The sequence below is a fragment of the Marmota flaviventris genome, chromosome 17 (genome assembly GCF_047511675.1).
Source record: "Marmota flaviventris isolate mMarFla1 chromosome 17, mMarFla1.hap1, whole genome shotgun sequence".
In the NCBI taxonomy this organism is placed as follows: Eukaryota; Metazoa; Chordata; class Mammalia; order Rodentia; family Sciuridae; genus Marmota; species Marmota flaviventris.
The window spans coordinates 75,286,437-75,298,969 of record NC_092514.1 but is presented as its reverse complement, the minus strand read 5'-3'; positions in this window follow the sequence as shown (position 1 = coordinate 75,298,969).

The window sequence follows — 12,533 nt, the reverse complement described above, 5'->3', positions numbered from 1 at the left end:
CCTGTGAGTGGCAGGCCCAGACCCAGGCGCGTGGACAGCCCCCAGTTGGCCCCGGTGCCCTGCCCTCCTGGGTTTGCCGGCCACCTGCTCAGGACCTTGCTGAGGCCCCGGGAGCCTCTCCTGAAAGGTGCGTCCCACCCTCTTCGGGTGAGCTCTGCCAGGTCTCAGGGCAGTAGGGACTCCCCAGGCTCTCCTGGGCAGGGCACAGAGGAGGCTCTGAGGGTCAGCGGGTGGGCCAGGGCAGCCTCTCTGCCTCCACAGCCTCTCCCAGGCCTTGGGCTCAAACCCCAGCTGACGTTCCCGCCTATTTATTGTCTTTGCACCTCGGTCCTGGGCTTCACAGGCGGGCATGGGTTGTGTGTGCACCCGAGGCATCTGCAGAGGGACACTGAGGTGACAGAAGGCCACGTGCCACCCTTCCCTGCAGCCAGACTCCAGTACAGGTGCAGCCAGCCACTTCCCATGACCACAGCATCCCGCTGACTCGGGATGTGCTATCCCCAGGGGGAATGTAGACAGGACAGGAAGAGGCCAGCTTAGGGTTGTGTCCAGATGGAGCAGAGTGGGCTGGGGACCAGGAGCGGCCAGTCCCAGAGGCATATACACGTGGGTTTTCTGTCTTGGTAAGATCAGAAGCCAGGGGTCTGGCTCCTGTGCCCACAAACCTGTGGAGGTTGACTGCTTTGCTACAGCTGGAGGGACCCCTGCCCAGTGGTTACCCACCCACCCCACCCCTGCCATCTACTGGCACGGCCTTTGTGGGGTCTCCCAGCACGTGGCCTACCTGGCCAGCAAGTGCAGGTGCAGACCTGCTGTGGACAGCTTTCATGGACACCAGGGCTGCTCTGGAGGCTGGGGATGCAGCTCACCTCCAGGTCGAGCTGAGACTCGGGGACAGCCGTGGCCCTTGGTCCTGCCCATGCGCTGTGCCAGACACACTCCACACAAACCAGCCCCTCAGCTACCCCCAGCTGTGACACACGGCCCCGTCGGCTGCCCTGCAAGCCCCTGGGAACTGACTGGCTGTGCGTCTTCTAGCCCGTGATGTCGAACCAGAGGGTTCACAGTCAGGAGGAGCGGAGGCCAAGCCCCCAGCCCAAGTCCTGCAGTGCCTGTTGAGGCCCTGGCCACTCACCCTCCCCACTCACTCAGCAGGCCTGACGGGGCCTGGGGACCTGCTCTCACTGAGTGGCTTGCCCATGGCCAGCAGGGAGCAGACGCAGCATGAACCACCCAGCCTCCATACAGGTCAACGAGTCCACACGGTGGGGCCTGAGCGACAGCGGGCGCTCAGCTGGGCGATTGTGCCCCAGGGCACGGTGTGGGTTGTCACAGCTGGAAGTCAAGGGTGCCACTGCACCACCTGTAGCACCCAAGCCAGTCCCACCACAGAGAATGGCCCCGCACCCCAGCCTGTCCGCAGAGGCCCAGGGGAGGGCAGAGCTTCCCAGAAGGTGGGCTGCCCCAGCCACAGGGCCCAGCAGGCTTCCAGGGGCCAGGAGCATCCAAAAGAAGCTGGGGAGGGGCAGGCAGAGCCTCCTGAGCCCCCGAGAGGACCTGGCCCAGAGCCTGGACCCACCAGGGATGCAGGGCTCATGCAAGGCAGGATGCAGGGCGGGGCAGGGTGCCCCCTCCAGCAGCCGCTGGGCCCTGCTTAGTTCAGAATCACCTGGGCCCTGGCTTTTCCCCCAGACCAAGGACGTCAGTCCCTCTGGGGAGGATCCAGGCACCAGGAGCTTTTGAATCTTCCCAGGAGACTTCAGTGTGGTCACACTTGAGAGCCATCGTCATGGAGGGGTCCCTGGGAGCCTGTTTGAATGCAGACACCCAGCCGGCCAGGCAGCTGGATCAGAATCTCCTCCAGGTGGGGGGGCACAGGCTCCTGCTGCAGCCCACGGGAGCCCACACCCAGGACAGGGTCTGCCCCACAGGTGGGGGCTCCAGGCCCCCGACAGCGTCCTCCGCCCTGCTGTTTCCTGGGCTGTGGTGTTGACGGTGCCCACTGAGGGCGCCAGAGGCCGTTAGCGCAGGTCCTCGGCACCTCGCCTCAGCTGGGCGGGCACTGCTCCAGGAGATGCGGATGGCTCTGCTCTTCTGACCTGGGGCCCGGTGACAACTGGCACGTGGGCGGACCGCGCTCGCCTGCCCAGACTCACCGGTCCTGGAGCCAGCCTTAGGCTCCCAGGCTCTGCCTTCCAAAGACAGGTAGTAGGGACCTTGGGGGCTCCAGGGCCTGCAAAGGCAGCTCCACCCGCCCACCCGCCCTGCCTTCCTGTAATAGCTGCTGTTTTAAAGAAGGGGCAGGGACAGAGGGGCCATTCTCAGGCCGCCGAGGGCCTGTCTTAAGGGCAGGCCGTTCTCTACGCACTGACCTGACTGGGCTGGGCCGGTCAACAGGCAGGGGAGGGTGGGCCGCAGTCTACTGCCGGCTCGGTGTCCCTCCACCACGCGTGCCAGTGTCACCCCAGGGAGACCTCTGGGCCCCTTGCAGCCAGCGCCTGGCCCACTCTTAGGTTGCTCCTCTGCAGGGGTGAGACTGGCAGACCTGGCTGCAGAGCCCCTGCTGAGTGGCCAGCGTCCCCTTGGGGCCATCCTTGAGCTGTGGGTGGTGGGCAGTTAATAGGAATGGTGGGCCAAGAGGAGCCCCCTGGGTCAGGGTCCTCACAGTAAAGGTGGGGTCTTCGTAGGTTAGTGCTTCCTGTCCTGTTAGTGCTGTCCGCCTTCACTGAAAACAAGCCCAGCCCTCGGATGCACAGTGGCATCCCCAGGAGACTGTGTGGATGGGCACCCACCCTGGCGAGACCCCCTGAGTGGTGTTGAGCCAGTGTTTGCGCTAAGAGAGTCCCCTGTGGCCACAGCAGAGGGTCCTGCTGGGAAGGAGCCCTAGCTCCTGTGGCCAAGGCCCTGCCTGCATGGGGCCAGGGCTCTGCGTGGTGGAGAGTGGCCTTGAACCTGTGGAGAGCCCCCGCTGTAGGGGGCCAGCCCAGGAGCTGGCCGCAGTGGGCAGTGGAGAGAACAGACCAGACATGGAGGCCTGGGAGATGGGCAGAGTCACACGAGACCGACCCGTGATCTGTAGGATTGGCCTCTGGCCACAGCACAGCTGCCTCACCACCCGCCCGCACCCTGAGTTACCCAGGAAGGGGCTTGGAGCTCCCAGGAGGCCTGTGCAGAGGGAGGAGGCCTGGTGAGCAGAGAGGTGGGGCTGTCCAGCAGACACCCAGGGCGCCTCACCCCCAGATGTGCTGTCAGGATGGCACAGGGACCCACAGGTGGGAGCCGGCCTCGCGGGGAGGTGCTCCCCTGAGGAGATGGAGAGTGAAGGGTTCCATGCCTGCCGTCAGCCCAGGCCCAGGACACGCTGGACTCACTTCCTGGGGACAGGGCTGCGGGCTCCAGGAGACGAGGCCAGCTCCTCTTCCCTCTGCAGCCCTGGCTCCAGGAGCCCCTCCCCAGGGACCCTTCCCCTTAGTCTTCTAGGAGGGGCCACATGCAGAGATGGCAGGGAGTGGGTAGCTCAGCCATGTGCATGCTGGGAAGCCGGCTGTCCGCCAGCCCGTCCCTTGCCCACCTGCACACTGACGGGTGGTCTCCAGCCTTCTTGCCCCATAGCCCACCACTGAGTTCTGTGGCAGCCTCAGGAGGAAGTGATCAGCCACCTGGTCAGTGCTGCTGGGGTCAGCAGGGTAGGGAGGGTCCTGCAGGAGCAGGGGCAGCTCAGATGGAAATTCCATTAGTGTTCAGCCATGGGCAGCGGGGGCTGTTCAGAGAGAACATCCAATTAAAAATTGATTTTTCAGTTTTATCTCAACCATAATGAGCCACATTCAGACCCCGTCTGCCTCCCTGGACAGTGCCACGCTGGCCCACTGGCCAGCCCTGTGCCACCCGGCCAGCTCCCCGCCCTGGGAGGGGAGGGATGATGTAGTGAGGGGCGGTGGCCCCTCCCTCACCGAGTTTGGGAATCATTACAAATGAGCCACACAGGGGGTTTTGTTAAATGAAAGTGTCACCGTGGTAAATCGTATTTTTATTTACTGCGAGGGTGCGTTTTCGGCGTAGCTCCGGTTAAAAGCTGCAGTATTTAATTTCCCTTGATCCAGACGGTATTTCAAAACATCACCCAGTGAGATGGGCTCGCACGTCACCCTCCCTCACCCACAGACTCCAAGGCTTCTGGAGGCGCCCGGCTGGGCCCCTCAGCCTGGCCCTGGCTCCCGGGGGCTCTGTGCCCCTCTCCCTCTCCCTGTGAGGTCTCTGAGCCACCTGGGGTGTCTGGGCCTCGGGATCATTACAAACATGCCCATTCCCAGCATTGCTCACAGTTTGAGGTGTTGTGGACCGGCCCTGGGCCCTCTGCTCACCTGTGTCCACTCCACCAGTCCTCGCCAAGCCCAGGTGGACTGTTACGACCCTGCTTCACAGGTGAGAAGACCACTCCGGGAGGTAAGGGTCTCACCAAGGGACCCCCGACTACTCAAGACTCAGACTCAGGCCAGCCTGACTCAGGCACAGAGGCTGTAGCTATTTGTGACAATCTGAACATCAGAATGTTCAACCCCATCCCAACCACCTGACCCTTACCTGCTGATTTTCTGTGTGGCCTCAGGCCCTCTACTCACCCTCTCTGATCATCTGTAGAAAGAGAGCTCTAACCCTGGCTTCTCTGTGATATAACTTCTCATGCTATAACTTCAGGATCAGATGCACAGGAGAGACCCCCTCCCAGACCCCAGGTGGGTCCTCTGCCTTCTGCCCTTGCCGCTCCACAGCCCCTCCTGTCCTTCTGGTAAGCCTGGGGGCTCTGGCAGGCCTCCAACAGCGGCACCTGCGTGTTCAGGCCCACTGCGGCTTCCTGGTTTCACCTGACTCTGGTTGCAGGAGTAATAGACTCCTCCTTCCCGCTCACTAGAGGAGGTCTGGACCGAGGCCCCTCCCCGGGCCGCTCGGCCTGCAGTGGCCGCCTCTCTGGGGGCTCTCAGATGCACCCTCTGGCCTCAAGCCTGCACCTCCGCCTGAGTGGGTGGCGCTGTGAGCTGCGGTGTGTCCTATTTGCCTGGCCCCTGCTGTACACACCCTCCAAGTACAGAGCTTTGTCCCCAGCGGGTCCTCGGGACATGGTCGCTGCATTCGGTGCTCAGGACCCACCTAGGGAGCCAGCACCCACCGAGGCCCCTTCTCTGGCTTCATCCCCTCCTGTGCCCCTGAGCTTCTGGGGGAGGCACCCCCAAGGCCGGCCTTTCTTCATCTGGCAGAGGCCCTCAGTTGCCTGGGAGGGGTGGGGTGCGTGTCTGTGCACTTGCGTGTGAGCAGTGGAGGGGGGGCTGCGGTGTGGGTTGTGCACGTCACCAGCTGAGAGCAGTGGCCAGTGGTTGTTCAAGGAATCGGCCCTAATCTAGCTCTTTCCCAGAGACCTCCGTGTCTCAGGGCCTTTGGCAAAACTCCACTTCCAGGCCAGAGCCGGGTGCGAGAGGCAGACTGGGCGCCGTTAGGCCCAGCTCTTGATGGCAGTACTTCTAGGGCCTTTTCTAGGGACACCAGGTGTCCATGGGTAATCTTCTAGAACATTTCAGACGGGCGGAGCTCCGTGGCACACACTTTGGGAAGCGCCAGTCCAGGGGAAAGCTGGAGTGGACTGCACCTCCCTCGTCGTGTCCGTGTCACAGTCCCTTCCCTTTCTTTGAGTCTGTTTCCCTGTCTGCAAAACTGAGGAGTGTCCTCCTCCCTGAGCTATGGTGCACTCTGCAGCTCGGGCAGGCGACAGTGCTGCATGCAGTAGGCGCTCAGCACTTGTTGATTGTGTCGGATTCACACATGGCACCTGGAGACACAGGTGCCCGGCAGGCAGGTGGCCGCCTGGCCCGAGGCTACCTGGAGCTGCCCTGGCAGGGCTCAGCGTGGCATTCCTTGGGCTCAGAGAAGGAAAATAGCCTGGGCCCAGAGTCGGGCTCCGATCTGCCCCGTGAGCTGCAGGCGAGCGCCTTGGCCTCCGTGTCCCTCCTGTACGGTGCAGCCGGAGCAGGTGCCTGTCAGGTATGCCGAGGAGTCTGTGACCACGCTGGGCCCAGGCTCTGTAAGTGACGTGTGGCCCTGAGGAGGCCCAGGTGGAGCAGCCTGGTGGGAGGTGGAGTGAGGGGCGAGGGCTGGGGGGCAGCAGGGCTGTGCTCAGAGGCTGGCCTCGCCACTTGCAGCTTGCCATGGACTGGGGATGGCGATGCCCCCTGACCCGATGGGCATGTGAGAGGGCAGAACGGCCTCTCGGAGGCCCCACTGCTCTCCTGGTGCACATTGTGGGCACACCCACTTGCTGCCGTCTTCCCGGCCGACTTCTGCAGTCAGGGCCCATGTTGGCCTTGTGGGCCCCACTGCCATCCCTGATCCTAAAGAGTTGTCCTGTCCCGTCCACCCCCGCCGTCCAGCACAGTGCGTGCCCCTGCTTCAGAGTTGCCCTCCCTGGCCTCATGGTGGTAGCGGCCTTGATCGCCAAGCTCTGGCCAGCCCCGTGGGGAGGGACCCCAGATCCTCATCAGCCAGAGAAGATGAACGCTTTTAATTCAGGGAGCTCTTTGCCACCAACCAAGGAGTACGCCATCCCTCCAGACTGGAGCCCAGAGCTGCCCCTGAGGGGCAGCCCTGTGGACAACAGTGGGCCTGGCACTATGGTCGCCTGGTGTGTCGAATGTCCACAGTGAGCTCTGCTTCCACTGGGCGTGGGGGCTGCCCTGCCTAATTGGGTCATTTGTGTCCTCCGGGCTTGGGGTGGTGCTGTGTCCGGGTGTGGGATGCCTGTCTGTTGGTGTGTGAGCTGCATGTGGGCGTGCAACAGGTGTGAGCACACCAGGCAGGACTGAGCCTGTGCTCTGTGCCAATGCCAGGTGTGGGGGTGCATGTGACTGGACACAGGTGCAGTGTGGTGTGCGTGTCTGTGTGCACTTGCATGAGCAGCGTGTGTGTGTGTGTGTGTGGATGCAGAGTGGAGGTGCACATGTCACCGGCACGTGGTAGGGCATGGTGTGCGTGTGCATGAGCTCCGGGGTGAGCGTGAGCACTGACGGCGTGCACTGTGTGTGTGGATGACATGGGCACGTGGGTAGGCACACCAGGAGTGAATGTGCGTCGTGTGAGTGTGTGTGGTGCGCATGCACACGGGCAGTGCAGGGCGTGTCTGCTTGCGTGGCCTGAGGGTGACGCATTGCACATGTGTGCTGGGTGCAAATGTGCCTGGGTGTTGCACACACATACATGCTGCAAGAGAGTGTGCAGGTGCCCACCCGTGTGCTCCATCAGGAGCAAGCCTCGCACACTAGCGAGAGCAGGCGCTCGGCATGTCCCTGTCCAGGTGAGTGTGAGCGTGCGTGTGACCCAGGCGGTGCACGTGTGGGGTGCCTGGGACCCAGCCCCCTGGTGTGTGCAAGCACGCATGTGCGCATGGCTTCTGGAGAAGAAAATGTTTAAAAATGGAGTTGTCAGCCCCGGGTTGACAGGCGCAATCGGCAAAGTGCAGCGTCGGCAGGATCGCCGCGGCTCCTCGATTACCAGGGAGGAAATGGCCCCGCTTTGTGCTGAGGAGGCAGTGTGGCTGGAATGAAGCAAGTGGAGCAGACCCAAAACTTCATTAATTAAAGAAACTCATTAATGAGGGACATTTAATCAGCTGAAGACTGGATCCACACTCGCCTCTTCCCGAGCCAGGCGCCTAGCGGGAGAGAGGGCGCCTCCCCCACGCCCCGCCCGCAGCCGGGCATGGCCTCGCTGGGGGGGGAGGAGCTGCGTGGCGGGCCCTCAGGGTGGGCGGGAAACCAGTGTGCAGGTGTGTGGGTGACAGGTGCCTGGCCAGGAGGCATGTCTGCAAAGGGTGTGGGGGGCACCCAGGTTGGCAGTTCCTGGGACCACCCGTCCCCATCTGGGACAATCAGCAGTGTGTGCAGACACTCCTGAGTTGTCACAGTGTCAGGACGGGGGCAGGGCTACTAGCATCTAGTGTGTGCATGAGGAATGCCCAAGTGTGAGCCCGTGTGTGATAAATGTGATAAATGCACCCTGGGCCCTTGTTCAGGACACAGCTCAGGGCGCCTGTGGTGAGCTGAACAAAAGGGCCTCCGAGGGGCATGAGAACTGGAGGCCCACAGACCTGGGCTGGCCAGGATCACAAGGTCAGAGGCATGTGGTGAGTGTGCAGAGCCCCAGGCCGCACAGGTGTCCCTGAGTCCCTGGGAAGACCTTGTTTCGCGGTGTGTGTGTGAGTTTTCTCTCACTATGACAAAATGCCTGAGGTCAACATCTCAGAAGGAAGGAGGGTTTATTTTGGCTCTGTTCCAGAGGTTTGGCGGTGGCCGCTTGGCTCTGTTGTGTTGGGCTGTGGTGAGGCAGCAGGGGCGTGTGATGGAGCAGAGCCCTTACCTCACTGTGGCAGGAAGCAGAGAGGGAGAGGGGCGGGTCCCAGCACCCCCTCTGAGGGCCTCCCCCAACAACCTAACTTCCTCCCTCAGGCCCCACTTCCCGGAGGCTCCACCGTCTCGGGCAGCACCACAGGCTGGGCCAGGCCCCTGGGGGACATCCAGGCCTAAACCATAGCAGAGCGTGGAGGACTGGCCACTCGGGTTTAAGGCTGTGAGCTGCAGCCCTGCCCAGCTGTCTCCTGGGAAATGTCCAACCTAGGAAGAGCTGGTTCCTGATTCACAGGGCTGCCACAAGTCTCTGGGATAGGCTGTTTGGGGACACAGTCATGGGGTGGCAGCCACCAGCACATCTGCGGGGGCCAGCTGACAGCGCCTTTCCCAGACAGGCGTGGGGTTTCCCTGTGCTTGTCTGTCCTTCTGTCTCCCACCACCCAGGGCACTGAGCCCTGGAACAGAACACAGCAAGAGGGGCCCAGGGCCCACGTGCCTGGACAGGTCAGCAGCATGGCAGGGGGGCCGCCGTCTCTGCCCGACAGGTGGTCCTGCTTGGGCCCAGGGCATCTTCTTGACAGGGGCCCAGTCCCTGCCCACATCAGGCCCCAGTGTTCCAGCCATGGCCACTCCTTGCACCAGATGGACAGCCGGCAGGGCCAACCCCTGGGTCCACCTCCCAGGCCCGCCTCCAGCAACCTCCCAGCCTGGGCATGGGCTGGCCAGTGACCCTCCTCCCACTGCAGGAGACCCTCCTTCCTAGTAGGAGGGGCCCTGGGGGAGGGCAGCCCTGCCGGGGGAGGGCTGGGGAGGGAGGGTGGCAGTGTGTATGCTGCAGGGACCACCAGGTCCCAGCTGGGGAGAACCAGGTCCCAGTCGGGGCTCTGGGGAGGGTGGACCTGCAGGTGTCCCTGGAGGTGGGCGGCCCTGGCTCTAGACCCTCTGGGTGGCAGGAGGAAGGCCCAAGCCTCCACCTTGGGGCAAGAGGAAAGGGCTCCGCCCACAGCAGCGGGGGCTTGGTTTTGACACGGGGAACTGTGGCCCCACCAGCAGGAGGCCAGGGCTGTGTGCAATCTGCAGGCCGACAGCCCTGGGTGGGCCATGGTGCCGTCCCCTCTGGAGGCAGAGGGTGGGCTGCCACGTGGTGGGTTCCAGCCCAGGTGCCTCCATCTCTAAGGCTTCTGCTTGGTCATGGGAGGGCAGTGGGAACTCTGGGACGTCAAGCCACTCAAGGTGGTGGGGACATGGGAGGACCAAGCCTTGGGGAAAGGGTGGCAAGTATGGCCAATGGCAGATCTGGACAGGAGAGGGACATAACATGGACCCTCCCCAACTCCCACCGCCGTGGGGACTGCTCCTGCTGTTGGGAAGGGGCCCTTTGTAAGTGTGGGGGCTCGGGCCTCCCAAGAGCTTCCCGTGTGCCCAGACTGACCGCCTCCCTCCAAAAGAGAGCCCTGGACCTCATGGGGACTGCTTGAGGCAGGGCGTCCCTGCTGGAGGAAAGGTGGCCTGAGACAGTGCTCACGTGGCCTGGTCCTTGCCCAGGGGTCCCACCACCACCTTCCTGCTTTCTCATAATCTCTACCCTCTGCCTGTCCCTGCTCCAAGCTGGACACCCCTGTGCACCACCTCTGAGCCGGCTCAGTCTCCCCTGTGGCATTCAGGTACAAACAGGCCAAGGAACAGAACCCAGGGGCTTGGATCCTAGGTCAGGTGGCACTACAAGGCATGCCCAGTGCCCCAAACCTCACTGCCTACAGCATCAGATGGGCCACCTCTGTTATTCCCCGAAGAAGTGACTTAGAGTCCCTCCAGCATCAGGGACATTCAGGGACCTTCAAGCTCTTTCTGACACTGGGGGTGCCCAGGATTCCTTTGCAGACTCAGAAGCAGTCTGTGTTCTTCCCCTGGACCCCTCTTCGAGGCCCACCCTCTTCTCTGGCACTGCTGATGGAAATGCTGTGCCCACTGTCACCTGGTGCTCCTGATCGAGTGTCCCCAGCCCAGGCCCTGGTCCTGTGCATGAGCTCCTGCCTGCCCCGCAGTTGTTGGTTCATAGCACAGTGGCCTCAGCTGGGTCTGGGGTCCCCAGGGTCCAGGCCCTGCCCTCTGGGCATCTGTGATGTGTGAGCCTAGTTGTTGGGGGCCACAGGCTGTGTTGGCAGGTCAGGTTGTGGTTGGAGAATCGTGGTTTTGACAGTTTGGGGGGATGTGACGCTGTTGGTCCTGGGGCTGCACTCAGGAGCTGAGCTCACCACGTGACAGGACCTTCCTGTGTCCCAGCCTGAATACTGCTGTGGAGATACTTGTGACAGGGCGTGAAGGCTCCTCCAGCAGGTCCCTGTGAGAAAAGGGACCTTCAGGGCTTTGTCCCAAACGGTCCCGGAGCCCAACTCCAGCGGTGGCTGCTGGCATGGGAGGCATTATGTAACCTTTGCTGCCAGGAAATTTACCTTCCTAATCGCATTTTGCAATTCTCATGTGAGGGTGCCTTCCCAGAGCTCACGGTCACCAGGAGGTGGCTGCGGGAAGTCTGAGGGCACCACGGAGGGAGAGGGAACTGTCTGGGCCTTTGGGGCTGCGGGGCGCAAACCGTGGGCTACACCAGGACTGGTCCTGCCTGCCCTGGTCACCCCACCCACCCGCCAGGGCCACCCGCTCGCCCACCTCATGTCCTGGGCACCGTGCTTAATATCCTGTTCCATTTGCTAAATGAAGAGCACGGGCCATTAATAATGCTAATATTGCTTAATGCGTGTGCAGGAGCAGCTGGGATGCCACCGTGGCTGGCAGAGGGCTCATCCTGGGGTGCAGAATAAAAGAGGGGCCCAGGGGCCAAGTGGGTTCTCTGAGTGGGCCACCTTGACAGCTGACCCTCAGCCTTGTGCTCACAAGGCCACCCTCAAGGGAGTTGTGGCCCAGATGACATTCTCCCTGTCCCTCAGTAGACCAGGTGTCTGCTGGTCATCCACCCCAGACCCTCTGCGGGATGCCGTGTATGCACAAGCCAGCTGCCCTATGGGTCATGGTGGCACCTCGAAGGAGGAGGGAGAGGACAAAGTGGAGATCACAGCTGGGGCGAGACGGCTTGGGGCTCCAGTGGGGGAGGAGGAGGGAGGCCTGGGTCACTGTGGGGGACCTGCAGAGCCTGACCAGGGCATGGCCCCGCAGCGGGGGTTTCACCATGGTGTGGGGCTGCACAGCGCGAGCAGACGTGGGACAGCATGTGTCACGCAGAGCTGCGGGGGTGCCGGTGGCTGGTTGGTTGAGCCTGGGCCTGGGGCTGGGCCCTCGTTGGGGACCCTGCCCTCTGGCTTCTCGTCCCTCTCCTCAAATGCTACTGCCACCTCTGGCTTCTCTCACAGCCCTACCACTGGTGGCCCACAGGTGCCAGAACACTGACTCGCAGTCCCTGGCCTGGCACAGGGCGCGGCTTCCAGTTGCTGGTGGAGGAGCCCCACCCGTCCCTGGAGGCAGAGGGCCCCGGGGGTGGGAGACCTTTGGTTACCCATGCACTGGGGTCTGTGGACCCCCGAGCCTGGGCTGCCCACCCTCCCAGCATGGCTCAGGCCAGGTGTTGAGCCCGGAGCTTCCCTGGGCAGGGGGGCAGGCCCCGTCATGAGAGCCACCATGGCCGGCCCCCCACGTCCGCCGTGGTGAAGAGGGCCGTGCCCAGGCACTTCCTGGTGCTGGGGGTCCTCCCTTCCATGTCCCCAGGCCCCTTCCTTCCCTCCTGTGTCACCTCTTTGCAAGCTTTGTGTGCCCCCAGAGAGAAGGACAGTGAGCAGCCACGGTGTTGGCACTGCCTGGGGAAGGGTGGACACAACCCTCACCCCCAATTCTGCCCCCAACAGCTCTGACGTTCCTGGCCATCTCACCAGTCAGACCAGCAACGGGCACCGTGTCTGCTGACCAGGCCCCACCTGTCCCCAGAGGGCAGTGACCCGTGCCTGGAACTGACTGCACGTGGTGCCTGCACATGTACAGAGCCTCAGATTCAGACCTGGGCCGAGCCCAAGGGACAGGCATGGAATAGGGTCACAGGGGCCAGGGACTGGCCCAGCTCTCTTGCCACCCTCGCTGACCCCAGATGCAGCATCTGTCGGCCCCCTTCAGGGACCCCACCCATGCTCGTGCCTGTGC